A 14,213-nucleotide genomic window follows, 5' to 3' on the forward strand; every position below is an offset into this window, starting at 1 on the left:
ATATACTCTCTAACTAACGTAATAAATAGTATACCTGCATATATTACAAGACTCGAAACCGAAGAATTCCAAGTAGCTCTTTATTGCTCTTCAACCCTTCCAGGCGCGAAGAACAAATCCTATTCTACTCGGGATGGCGTTATATGATTTGAAGAAAATTACTTTTACTCTCTTGTCCTGGACTGACGACCCGGCCCACTAACCAGATCGATTTAATTGTTAAACAAAGTTTTCCCCTCCTCCCCTTACTCCTCCTCCTCTTGAGTGCAGTTTTCCTATAACGCATATCCGAATATCGGGAAGATATGGCTGCGCAAAATGTTCCGAAATATCCCTCCAGGTCTTAACAAACATATATGTGTTACTATATATTTAATGAAGACGTGACTCGTTTTGCTTAATAAACCTCCATACTGGTTAGATGCCTGGTATAGAATCAGCACGCGCGTATATACACACTGGGTTATTTGGAACTCAACCTACAGTTTTTGCAGTCTATAGTGCATGTCGGCCAACTTTCATGCCTTGAAAACGTAAAGTGATGTGACAAAACGCGTTCTAGCGTTCGGCAAGGTTGCAAAAACTGTTTTACCTTACATATGATTACCGGGAATCGTGATGCCTTCTGCCAAAGCCGACAGCCCCGAAGGCCTTGAATTTGTTTTGGTCTTCCATTTTCGCTGTTGTCGGTTATTAGCAGCTGACTGTTCCTTTTGTTCGAATGCTTACATGAGAAGCTGACGCCTAGCTCCGACTCTTCGCGCTCCGCACGCCGGCTTCTCAAGGAATGGGGTGGCCCGGCAATGTTTCTCCCGCAGCGGTATCCAAAACTATACTTTAATTGACACCATGAGCTAGTGTATGCGATTTTAAGCCTATTATTATGATAAAAAGTTACCCACACGCCAGTTCTGGTGCGGACAAGCATCAGACGTTGACCGAGCGCAAAGAAATAGCAGGGAGAGCGATCCTGAGTGAAGCAGACGACATATGCGAGAATCCCTAAGCTGACGTAACGGAGGCGCGCTTCGCAGCGCCGCCTGTGTTCGCGCTCACCGCCAATAAGCGATCTTGAGCTGTTGCGCGCCATCTTCACCCATGCCGAACTAAACGGTGGCAATTAGGGTAACGAAAAAATGAATAATGCTTATCTCATCTAACCATGGATATGCAAAGCGAATGCTTGGCGTAGCATAGTCAAGTAGTGGTTTGACTTCTTGAACCTCCGATTTATTTTAACTGCTATATAATTTGTCCAAAGCGTGCCTTTACATGCGGTGTGGTCCCGCGTAAGGCGTTTTCCGAGCAAAATGGCTAGCTCTTCGTCATTTTCCAACTCTAGCTTAGTGCGCTTGGCATTCCGGATCCTCTTTATTCAACGAGCTCACCAGCCGATACCTGCGGGGTGGTCAGACGACGATTACTGACTACGAATGAAAGTCTTAAGTTCTCGCGCAACGTTCAAAAGAGACGGCCCGGCTTCGCTCTCGTTGATGGCGAAACTCGCATGCGCGCGGCGAGTCACGTGGTCAGGCGGAATCCAGCTGGTGAGAACGCATGCGCCAAGCACGTAGAAGTGGTGGATGCGGGTAGCGAACGCGTCCTTCAGCCGAGTCAGCCCGACGAGTCACATGATGCGTTGCCAAGGAGACGGCGCAGCTGAAGTGAAATGAAGGTGAAGTTGGCCGCGATGGCGGGACTTGTCAGTGAGATAAATAAAGCTTTGCTTTAATAACGACACTCAGCGGTTCCTCTTGAACTTTATGAGCAGCAGTCTCTTGAGAACAGTACGGATCGAGGAGCACTGGTGCAGCCAGACGAACGCCTGCCGCTGCCTCGCCAGCTGCATGGCGATCTACTCTCGCGGCATGGGCGACTGCCCCGTGGTCGGGGAGGACAGGTAGTGGCAGGTGAAGGCCGCGTTCTAGCGCAAGTCCACCATGGTGAGGTGAGGTGACTGTGAGAAGGAAAGAGGTTCCCAGCCTGCACCACATATGTATCCACCATGGTGTGGAACGTCGACTCGGACACCTCCACGGACACCGATCCGCCCCCACCCGACGAAAAGAAACTCGGGCAAGGGGACTTTCCTGCCGCCACTCCGGCTCCTTCCTTACAGAAGCCGCCCAACAGGGGCCCGTAGAAGACGTCATAGGAGCGGGCAGTGGAAGAAAGTACTTAAAGACAAATCAAGATGGTGCGCGAGTGTTTATAATAAACATCGCTTGAGGACACAGACGATTGAAATAACAGACGACGGCGCTGCATATGGCCCCTTTTCTACCGCCTCTGTCTTCAAGCGCTGGTCAACTGTGAAGACAAGACAACAATCCAACCTACAATTCTGCTGCGTGAATTTGTCGACCCATGCTTTCTGACCGAAGACGGTCCTGCAGCCCGAGAATATTCCATTTGAAATCGCGGAACTGGAAACTGCACGGACAAAGAAGAGCACCACAAGCATGCAATAACTAAGTAGTGGAGTTACAGACCCAACACATTAGGCAGCGGCTATGCCAAGAAGCTGAAGAAAAACACGAGCTGCATAGAAAAGACTAGAGATGTCTAATCGGCGGTGGTAATGTTAGCATAAGGTAAAGCAGGTCAGAAGACAAGCACAGGTTGGTATAAAAATGAGGGGTTTTAATTCAAGTGAACGAGCAAGAAAAGACACCTTGCCGGCATGGCTCCTGTTCTCGACCTTGATACGTTCCCGCTGTAAAACATGACACTATGCGTAGCAGCGAACTCCGAATGTGAAACGGTTCAAGCGGCGTTTCGAAATTTCGACTAAAACAACTCAAAGAAGCCGCACGTGGTCCGTGAATTAAAAACAGAGAAGAATTCTTTAATTCGGGTTACAACGCAAATGGCAGTGAATTATGTGCAGATGCGGATGTACCCAATAAAAACCAAACGGGAAGCATATCTTTTAGCCGAGATAAACACCCTCTAATAACTGAGCATATACCCTGTAAAGTGATAGAAAAGGGCGGCGGAACCCCCTCCAGAAGATACTTCAGCAACAGATGTTGGCCTTGCGGGAAAACGGTAATAAAACTAAAAAGAACATTTTAAAACTTCGATTACAACGCAAGCCAAAAAGTAAGCAAGGCGTGCCGTGGGAGTAAAAGTTAACTCTATTTGAAAACGCTGAAGCGTGCCTCATTACCAAACCATCCCCACGGCCACAGAGCAAACGATAATCCTGTTTCAGGGAGATGAGTTCTTTCGACAAACTTTTGCTCAGTTCTCGGCAGGCATGCACACGACGTTTTCCACGCTAATGAGATTTACTGTCTTCCCTCCTCCCGCGTATAAATTATTCGCGGGGGCTCGTCCCTGCCTCTCGTTTTCTCTTTCCGGTTGTTCGCTCCAGGCGAATGATTAGGAATTAGTTCAATCATCAAAAAAAAAACAATCTTTAGAATCGACGCACCCGGGCGTCTACAAGCCACAGGCCCGTTAAATTCGGAAGAGTGACGGTACCAGTTGGCGGGAGCGGGAGTGAGGGCGAAGGGTAGCTGTTACGGAAAATGAAAATGGCCGGGTTGTGCTATCAACTCGTAGGTAGACCCCTGTGCCTCCCTCCTTTGGTTTTGTCTGTGAACTTGATTGGGTGGCCCAAAAGCCACCGTTTGAATATTTCCTGTTGAAATTTTATAACGCATTGTCCTGCTCGCAAGAGTGTATTTGTCTGAAACATGAGCTCCCTCGAAGTGTTCTGTTTTAATATATAAATGATATATTTTCTTTCTCTTCTTCTTTGGGCGGTCCCAATTTCAAATTGTCCTCAGTTCTCGGCCATTTTCGTCGCGGTGTGCATCTCTGAAAAACATTTTTTCCTTCTGCGTACTATTGTGGAGCTTTGTTTCTTAATGGTACTAACACTGTATAAACTGTCGTTGTCAACAGCGTCTTCATCATAATAATCATTTTTATTAGTCTATTAGCTCCACTCCAGGAGGAAGAGATACGCTTTAGACTTTTAAAGTGTGCCGGGATGGTCGGTACTTTTTGCGCGCAAATTTTCTTATATATTCTGTAAATCAAGCTTTATGTCTTGCCGTACTTCTAGTGCTGTTCTCCGGTTCCCAGTAAAGCAATAGTGTGGAAACGGAGCAGAGCGAGAGGTTTATCGTCTCAGTAACCGCACGAGAAATACAGTAATATATGAGCCATGTTCTTCAATTTCTGAAGTAAGTGTTCTCCTTGTTTCCTTGTAAATAGCAACATCACAAAAAACTGAAAAAAAAAACCGAACAGATACAGCCATCACAGCAATGAATGCTTCGCATTCGATGCCTATTATGGAACAGCATTTTTGGTTGTCACGGCCAGATCCTTTCTTTGAGGACACAAGTTCCGATGGATTTATCATACACAGTATACTAAATAAGTGGGAAGAACTTGTTTCTTTACGTATCGAAACCGTTCCTGGTGTCGTGCACTGTGAGTTGGGTGCCATGAAGCACGGTAAACAGAGCGCAGCTAAAGACAGGATACAAATTAAGAAAGACACAGGACCTGGCTGGGCTGCCTTTCTTCCTTTGTGTCCTGTCTTTATTAGCTGCGCTGTTTTTACCATGCTTCGTTGCTCTTACCAATAAGCCCACATTCAAGCACTAACGAGTTGGATGCGTCTGCGAAGAGTCTCCTGCTTTTGTAAACATTACCATCGCCACCGAGGCTGGCTTGGAGATGTCGAGAGAAACCAATTTCCCTCCGTTAGTCGCAATTACTCTCTGAGGGGCCTGATGATCTGCTGTACCTTTTCCTCTTTTGCCAGACCCAGTGCAACAATACCTTCGAAGTCGGTGTAAAATCTAAATTTTCCCTTAGGATTTCATCGACTGGTTCGTAACTCAATGCCAAGGGCGCATCGGCGTTATTAGTGGTGATTGCAACGGCACCACTAGAGGTACGCTAAAACGAAGTCAGCAATAGCCAGTCCAAGGCACTAACTAATAATGGAAAAAGCGAGTAAAACAAGGTAACCTAGACGCCCCAGACAAATTGCAATACGCAGCATGCACGGATTCAGGATTGATTTCTTTACAGGTTGCCCTGCCAGCACTGTGCATAACTGGCAAGGGTTACTAAAGCAAGAACAATCAAATCCAGCATTCCCCTAGCGCCGTGCACACGCTCAGTGTCATTTCACGACACGACTAGCGGGCGAAGGAGCTTTGCGGGCAAAAGAAGATTATTTGCCTTATCTGTTGTTCTACCCCTATTACATACTGTATACAGCTGTACCGTTGTTCATATATCTCATTGAGCCTACACGCATCAAACATGCCACCAATAATAATTGCACGAAATGGACACATGCCTGTCTGTGCGAGCTCACAGGAACCTTACTATGCTAAGTGCTCCCGTTCGTTGTTTCTATTGCATAAAAACATGCAACACCGATGAAGATGCAAGACACAACCGTAAACCAAGTTTACCCATCGCAGGTACAGCGACTCGAGAAGCGCTTTAGATTGCCGCGTATGCTTGCATACTTTTGTGAGATATATTGCTAGCGTTTTAAGCCTAAGAACTGACTGTGACGGCACGGACAGCTTATTCAGGCTGTCGGCAGCGTCATGGCGGGAAAAAAACCATGAACGCAAAACAAATATTAGCAACTACCATACAAAACCCTCCTTAAAAGGGCCTTGAAGACACAATACAATTTTGTTTTATTCGAAAGATTTCGTGTTCTATAGTGCCCCCAACGCTCGTCCGGAAGCAACCGATGCTTTACTTACAGCGAAAGTAGTCCATTTAAGTTAAAATTTTGATTCTCGCGCCAAAACGTGTGTTTTAACGAAATTTCCAACGACATCGTGAGAACAGGTCTATCAGCTAAACTTTGTGTGCAGCGGAGACTTCTTTACTGTTAGTCAACCTAATTGGCGCAACCACACCGGAAGAAGCCGTTTACTCCCTTTGGTTCATTTGTGACCGTACTTAAACGCCGCTAGTTTTTGGTCACGGAAAAAATAATCGTTTCGTGAAACATGGTGCTCGCTCGACAAATATTGCCACGTAAGACACCGTCGCTGGCGTCAATCGGCCAGTGTCGTCTGAGACAACCCCAAAGCCCCGCAGTGCTGTGCATCTAAACCAAGCATAGTACCCCGCCGTACCAACTGTAGTACGCATGAGTACTTGTGTGTTTACGTGCGCTTTCGTAACTTCCAGTGTTTGTCCCACCATTCTTACTGCTATAAAAAGAATGTGCCCTAAATTAGGCGCAAATAGCCCGTTCGGCAAACTGATAAGCTCTGCCTAATTTGCGTTTGCTATTGCCGGCCTCCGCAAATCGCAGAGCTGGCTGGTATGACATCCTATCTTCTGTTGCGGGAAATGAGCTACTGGGTCGCATTACCATTCAATTTTTTTTCTAATTATATAGCTTATTTGAGCGAAGTTTACATTAGAGGTGTCAGAATTATTCTAACGAGGCAATCGCTTGAATGAACCAATCTCTTCATGGTCCCTTGAAATTAGCTAGCGTATATGGCCTTAACTAGCTAGCCTCAATGTATTTCATGTGTTGAATACCGGCACACAACCCAGTTAAATCAAAAGTGGTTAAACTGCGGTCTCGAGAAACGGTCAGCCCAGAAATCGTGGATGGCGTCAGGTCGTCAAATGTAACCAAGTACGTTACGCGAATACCGGCACGTTGTAGTACACTTTCCGCCACCGTCTTTTCCAGAGTTATTGTTGAAATATTTTTGGAACTAGAAGCTACAACGTTAGAACAGTTGAAGTGGGTTGTTGTGCCAGAGCTCCGAACACGAATTGGTTTGGCCTGATGACACGCCAAACGGCTGGCCCCGCTTTCGAAAGATCAGCGGCCGACGTCCACCCACGTGGCTCGAAGCAGCGACGGGGAGTAACCCCCTTCCCTTTCTTGGCGGCACGAAGGAAAGAAAAGTTTAGGAGGGAGCGTCACGTGACTATTGTGAAGCCTAGTCATAAAAAATAAAAAGGAAAAACTGATGGGAGATGCCCCACCTCACGTGACAGGCAAGCGGTAGTTCTTTGCGCCTCATGCGGCCGCCGCCCGCCCGCGCTGCGAGTGTCGTCCCGTTAGGTTTCCGGGCCGTCCGGGTATTCGCGTTTCGGCGATGAGTCCCCGTCCGGGCGTTGCGCGCAGCGCTGCCTGCAACCCTACTGATCGTGCAGGCAAACTGGTCGTAGGGGAGAGACAGTAAACGTCTTTATTTATTGAGCTTTGGGATCCGTCGAAGTTCACGGCGCAGTCGAAGTGTTGTGTGCCGCCGCCGTGCAAAAGTCGACATGACAGAGTACGACATCCGTGCCTGATATTTTATTTCACAAAACACACAGCACTTTCTTGGTTCTGGTTATTTTAGCTTTTCACGTCCCAGGTGTAATTTAGCGTTCGTTACCCACATACCTATCGCACGGATTGAGCAGTACTCGGACAACCAGCCCGCGTTCTGCCTGCGACGCGAGGCGGAAAATAATTTGTTCTTCCCGCGCCCGCACCCAACATCAGTGGTTCTGCACCTTTTGTTTTCTAATGCACTAAAGGAGACAGCAACGCAAAACAGACGTCGTCACGACAATTGTGGCACGTACAACGTGCCACCATGCCGGAGCACCGATAAGGCGAATGTATGCAAATGCGCACGCAAGCGAAACCAAAGCTTTTCGCACCACCTTTCAGCTGATGGGACACTCATTACAGCGCTATGATGTAAAAGGAAGGTGGCGCGATAACTCTCAGCAAAAGTCGAAACGCAATCGTCAAAACACACCTGGCAAACACCACGCACCCGTAGGCCGCTCCGTGCTCGTGAATGTTTACAGCGGCGCGTTCGAGCAAATCCGGTCGTGGTTCCAGCGGTAAGCGTCAAAGTCGGCTCGCAGCTCGTGAAGGTGCTCCCTGAGCATGGGATCTACGTATCGTGTCGCTTTGAACAGCGACAGTACTTCCACGGTTGAGGGTGGGAGCGCAACGCCGGCGAAAAATCTCGTACGGCGCCTTCGGCAACGCCACTCGCCTCCACCTCCACCGGCCATTGAGAAACTCTATGCCACCGGCAGCCAGCCGGAACCACTAAATGCTACCGCGGGCCTCAGAGTGGTGCATCTTCCATAATGCATTGGGCGGCAAGAGCCCCTAGGAGAGGAGAATCACAGGAGGTTGGCTTGCCAAAGCTGGGCCGCCTGTCGTCATGCTCCCTCCTAACATTTTTCTTTCTCCATGCTTGGCGGGTGGTCTGATGCAACCCCTTCGCCCCCATTCGTCGAATTCAAACCGCGGCCAGCGGAGAGTTCTGATTGGACGAATTTGAACTGCTCGTGGCTGAAAGAGATCCTCGATGATATAAAAGCCCGAGGCGCACGGATGACGAGCGGGAACCGATGGAGTCACCGATATGAGACCAGCTCTCGCCTTTGTGCGAGCATATTGTATGCAAAAGCTGCTTTAACCCACTGTCGCCTCTACGCGCTTCATCACTCAGATGTGCACAGCACTGGTAGCGGGCTGAGGAAGACACCTTCGCAACAAGGTCTACTGTTCATAATTTTTCAGATTCAAGTTTTTTCGCTGCCTACTTCGGATTTGGGGTATACCATATAGCAGTGCTACGGAGTAGCTCACTCCCAATTGGGCTGTGAAACGCGGGCCATAATATTAATACTACAACGTCTTCTGCGTAAATTCAAATCTGACCAGTCCGACCAGGACTCACCTTGCTATTCTTCAAAGTTTTATGCCACTGTAAGCAGCATTATGTAGATTGAAATTTCGGGAATGAGAAATACGGAATTACAAATACGTCAACAACACATTCTAAAGACGTCGGGGTCTACAAGCCACTGTAATATTACAAAGGTATTTCAACAGTCTTGTGCGCCTGTACACTAATTCAACGATTTATCTGTTGAGTCTTCCAAATCCACCTCGCTACGTCGGAGTCGTTCAGAGAACGTCCTAAGAATATTTTTCTTTTATTTCTGGGAAGTTGAGCAACTCAGAAGCACTAAATTAGGCATCCTGAAGCGTAGCAGTTTCCGGTATGTCGTTTAACAAGCGCGCCTCAAATTATTCCGAAGTAATTTCCGTGCATCCCCGCGCGTACAAGGCGTACGAAAAGCAGAATTTTGTTTTTCTCCCGTCGTGGTCGCGAACAGCCGGATCCCGACAAGCACTAACGTTCCCTTAAATTCGCCACCTCGTGGTCATAAGCCTCGGGGGCACATCAAGCGCCTTTTTGGGATATGACGAAAACCCGGAGCACAATGCAGAGAGAGAGAGAGAGAGAGAGAGAGAGAGAGAAAGAGAGGAGGGAATTAATGTTTATTCGCGCAAACGGCGGTAATTGAGCCGTCACTCGGTGAGGTGGTTCGCCTCAGTCCACGTACCCTTAGGCGTTTGGTGCAGGTATGGCACAGGGGACCAGAGGGATGTGGTCAACGTGATAGGAGCAGAGATCAAAAATACGTTGTTTCTGCAAAGTCTCGTCCCCAAAATATCTAGGTTTTCAGCTAAGGCCAAGATAAGGCCTACTGAATGAATTAATAGGCAACAGAAAACAAATAACTAAAAATTTCCCGCCTTGTCGAACAAAATTTTCCTTTATCGTACGAAAACGCGCCGAACTTGAAAGAGAACTCACCCTTAGCTCCTTGTATGTTTTCTTATTTATTATTTGCGTTGTAGTTTTGTTATCAAGGGTGATAATCTTCCTCCGAGCAACCGAGGTGTTGACAACCAGACTGCATGTTACATGATATCTACTCACTTACCATTTTGGAAAAGCCACACGACTAACACATTTTAGATCACTTTAACATTTCGCGCGGAATGTCACCTAAAAACACGGAGAGAAGGTGCTGTGCAGTAGCCGCAGAGATGGGTGCTCTACCTAGCGAAAACATGGGGCAAACAAGGTCACAGAACGCAGCGGTCTGTCTTCCGTATTGCCAGGTGGCGCTTCCCTCCAACCTGTACACTGCGTACCCTAATCAAGACGACGCCCGAGATCATCTTTCAGGCAGTGATTATTGGCCACTCTTTCATTCTCCATGGCCGACGCTGCCGCCTCCCCCGAAGTCTCCACCCTCTCCGCGCTCGCGTACTGTCTCAAGGCCCTCGCCATCGCGCCAGGTCACGCAAGCCCGCCTACACCGTCGCGAGCGCTTTGCCGTGTGTCTTCCGCGGCGTTCTGTTGCAGTGCCGCAAGCTTGACACGAAGGGCGGAGCGACCCACGGCCACATGTGCTGCGATTTTGTTTAAGTGCTCAAGCTTAACATGTCGGTCAACCACACCGCATCTATTTGGTATGAAACCCATGCACGAAACCTAGCACTTTTTTATACGCCCACACTGTGCCCTATGGCAGAAAAGGCATGTTGGATGACGCGCTATAAAACGGCAAAATCAGTCACTTCAGTCAACCAACAAGTTCAGTCGATAACTATTGCCGTTATAAATAAATAAACTAGCGCGCAACCGCTACGACGGGCGATGACTCAAAAATATACTTCGATTGGGGAACGCCTACTAATGTGTGAGGATCTCGCACCAGACATTCTGTGATAATTTAGTGAGAAGCGCGGCATTTCCGGCAAAATGTATAACGTAATTAAAGGAGCCCATGAGGACAAACTAAAAGTATTTTTAATCGAACGGTTTGGTTTTTTGTAATGCTCCCAGAGCATGCCCGGCGGCAAACGATGTTGTATTCAATTACCAATTGCTGCTGAACATTGAGTTCTTCAGCCTCATCGTGTTTTCCGTAACGTCAGTGATTACACGTTTGGGGAGGGGACCTAAAACGACAGACAGTATTTTGACTAAGGCTGCCGCAAGAGGTGAAATGTTGCCTTATTTACCGCTTACCTTCCGAGATGTCGCAACTATGCCACTCAAAAACCGCAGTGAGCACTCCCTTCGTTCTTGACCGCATTTGTGCGTAGCTTGCTGTTACGGTTGATAGTCACCGCGTCATTAAATATTGCCGCGAACCATACATTGGGTTTGTTTATTTGTGTTTTGCTTTTACCGCCCGGCTGCGCCGGTCTGTGTTATCTCTGCGCCAAGGGAAGCGCGTGTTCCATTCTGTCTTTCTGTGCCGCATGTGTTATCTGTTGTGATAGGGAGAGCATTCCGATCTAACGTGAACAGCCCAGAATAATCTTCTTGGATCTACTATGTTCTCGATGCGAATCGACGTTTCGAGAACCACGCGCGCCAAAAGATAAAAAGCCTGCAGTGCGGACGCCGGGGCATTCGATTCGACGACACTCGCCTGTGCAAGTCACTTTTTTGACCACTGCTTCGCCGCCTCTGTATTCTTTTGAGTTGTTAGGGGAGCACAAGTTCGCTCCAATAAACGTGTTTCTCATTCAACACAACTGCATCGTTCTTGTCTTCGTGACATCTGGTGGAGGTGCTGGGTACTAAGTCTTTATGCCCTCTACGACATCTCGAAGCCGCCAAGCCAGTCCAACCAGAGAAAGCCCCCGACTGCAAGATTTACCACCCGAGTTCGGTTTGATGCCAGAAGGGCCAAGAAAAGGAACGCTGCAACCAACACCATGGTGCAAGAAACAACGTCGCCAATCGTCCTGCAGCAGCCCCGGGAACCGCCATCGTTCCGAGGAGCCCCCGCAGAAGACCCAGAAGAATGGTTGGAGAAACTGGAGCGCGTCCGGAAATTCAACAGGTGGGACGACGCAGAAACGTTCCGGCACGTTTTCTTTTACTTGGAAGATTCGGCTCGCACTTGGTTCGAGAACCACGAGAGCTCCTTGACAAACTGGGCTCAGTTCAAAAGTGAGTTTACTAAGACCTTCACTACCGTCGTGCGGAAAGAAAGAGCCGCCCTTTTGTTGGAAACGCGCACGCAACATCCCAACGAAGGTGTCGTGATCTTCGTTGAGGAGATGAAGCAGCTATTTCGCCGCGCGGACCCCGAAATGATGGAAGAAAAGAAGTTGCGCTTCTTAATGCGCGGAGTGAAGGAGGAACTGTTTGCTGGACTTGTCCGAAATCCGCCCAAAACCGTCGCCGAATTCGTGACCGAAGCCAGCACCATTCAGAAAGCCCTCGAAAAGCAGTATGACCGCAACTTTGTTGGCGCGGCCAATGCGAACGACTTTGGCAGCACGCGGATCCCGGCCGACAGCCTACGCGAGACTATCCGCGCAATAGTGAGAGAGGAGCTATTTCTTCTCCCAACGCCGCCGCAGCCCCAAGTCGCTTCCCTCACCGACGTGATTAGAGAAGTGCAACAAGCGTTGGGAACTTCTACGCCATCCGAGGTACCCCGAGAGCCACAAGCTATGACATACTCCGCGGCTGTTCGTCGACCCCGCCCTGCTCCAACACGCCGTCAAGAGGCCCCGCCGTACCGCCGCCCACTGTCACCCGCCCGACCCCCGGTAGCCCGAAACCAGACGCCGAGGAAGACGGACGTATGGCGAACTCCCGATAACCGTCCTCTGTGCTACCACTGCGGAGAGGCCGACCACATTTACCGTCGCTGCCCATACAAGAGACTCGGACTGCGTGGTTTCTCCGTCGACGCACCTCGCCCTCTCCCTGGCCAACGACCACGTGAGATCGACGAGTATCTATCTGAAACCAGCCGTGGCCCAGCGCGTTTCAACCGTTCGCCGTCGCCCTACCCCTACCAATCGCCGAACCGCCGTAGCAACGCTGACTTCGCCCGTGGAAGGTCCCCCAGCCCACGCGGGGGAAACTAAAGGCGGCAACTTCTGGAGGTGAAGTTGCTCTACGGCGAAAAACTAGAAACCCTCCAACGACGCAAGGACGCGCTGAAGACAGTGATTCAAGACATGCCCTCATCCCGACGACCCGACCTAACCCTGACGAGACTCCAGAACACGACGACAGCTACACGGCGCGACGCGTACCCGACCTGACCGAGACGTCCGTTGAGAAGACGACGACAACGACGATGCACAGTGCCCGACCATCAACACGTACAAGCAGAGATACGACGCCCCGACGAACCCGGAACTCGAGGACGACTGCATCTGACGTCCAGGTGTCCATCGATGGCTTTGACGTAGTCGCCCTCGTAGACACGGGAGCTGACTATTCGGTAATGAGCGGACCATTTGCGTCTAAACTGAAGAAAGTTATGACCAGATGGGACGGTCCGCACATACGCACAGCAGGAGGCCACCTCGTGACGCCAAGTGGAACGTGCACATCGCGCGTCACCATAGACGGCACAACGTACCCTGCGGCGTTCGTCGTTCTGCCTAACTGCTCCCGCGACGGGATTCTCGGAATGGACTTTTTGACGGACAACGGCGCAATAATTGATCTGCAGACCAAGTCGATAACATTTTCCTCCAATCACTCCACGACGCCGCAGCCGAACCCCGATCACCGTGCTGCTGTCAGGATCGCCGACGATCACATCACCCTGCCACCCCGCGCAAGCTTGATGATCGCCGTCTACTGTGAGGATGCTGCTTCTGACATCGACGCTATCGTAGAGAGTGATCGAAGGTTGCTTCTCGACCGCGGTGTCTCCGTCGCAAGAGGCATTGCGCAATTTAAGCAACGCCAATCTCACGTTTTGGTCACTAATTTCACCGAAGAGTACCAGCATTTAAACAAGGGAGCTGCAATTGCGTTCCTCGAAGAAACGCAAGAAGCAAGTGATGTGATCGCAGTCGCCGACTTTGAACGCACACCCGTAGAAACATTCAAGCTCCCGCAGCCATTCGACGTGAATCCGGCGCTACCGCAAGAACAACGAAAAAAATTATTGGCTTTGCTGCGTCGCTATAGCGAATGTTTTTCGTCGAGCGCAAAACTACGTCAGACCCCTCTAGCGAAGCACCGAATAATAACCGAAGATGGAGCCCGACCTACCCGACAGTCACCGTACCGCGTCTCTTCACACGAACGGGAAGCCATCCGGACTCAAGTCGACGACATGCTGAGCGATGACATTATACAGCCATCAAAAAGCCCCTGGGCTGCGCCCGTCGTACTTGTAAAGAAAAAAGACGGCACATTAAGGTTTTGCGTTGACTACCGGCGACTGAACAAAATCACGAAAAAGGACGTGTACCCCCTCCCCCGAATCGACGACGCCCTCGACCACCTCTGCCACGCGAAGAACTTTTCATCGATGGACCTGAAGACCGGCTACTGGCAAATTGAAATGGACGAGAGAGACCGAGA

The sequence above is a fragment of the Haemaphysalis longicornis genome, unplaced genomic scaffold (genome assembly GCF_048455015.1).
Source record: "Haemaphysalis longicornis isolate Haplotype H1 unplaced genomic scaffold, Haemaphysalis longicornis Haplotype H1 scaffold_6, whole genome shotgun sequence".
NCBI lineage: Eukaryota > Metazoa > Arthropoda > Arachnida > Ixodida > Ixodidae > Haemaphysalis > Haemaphysalis longicornis.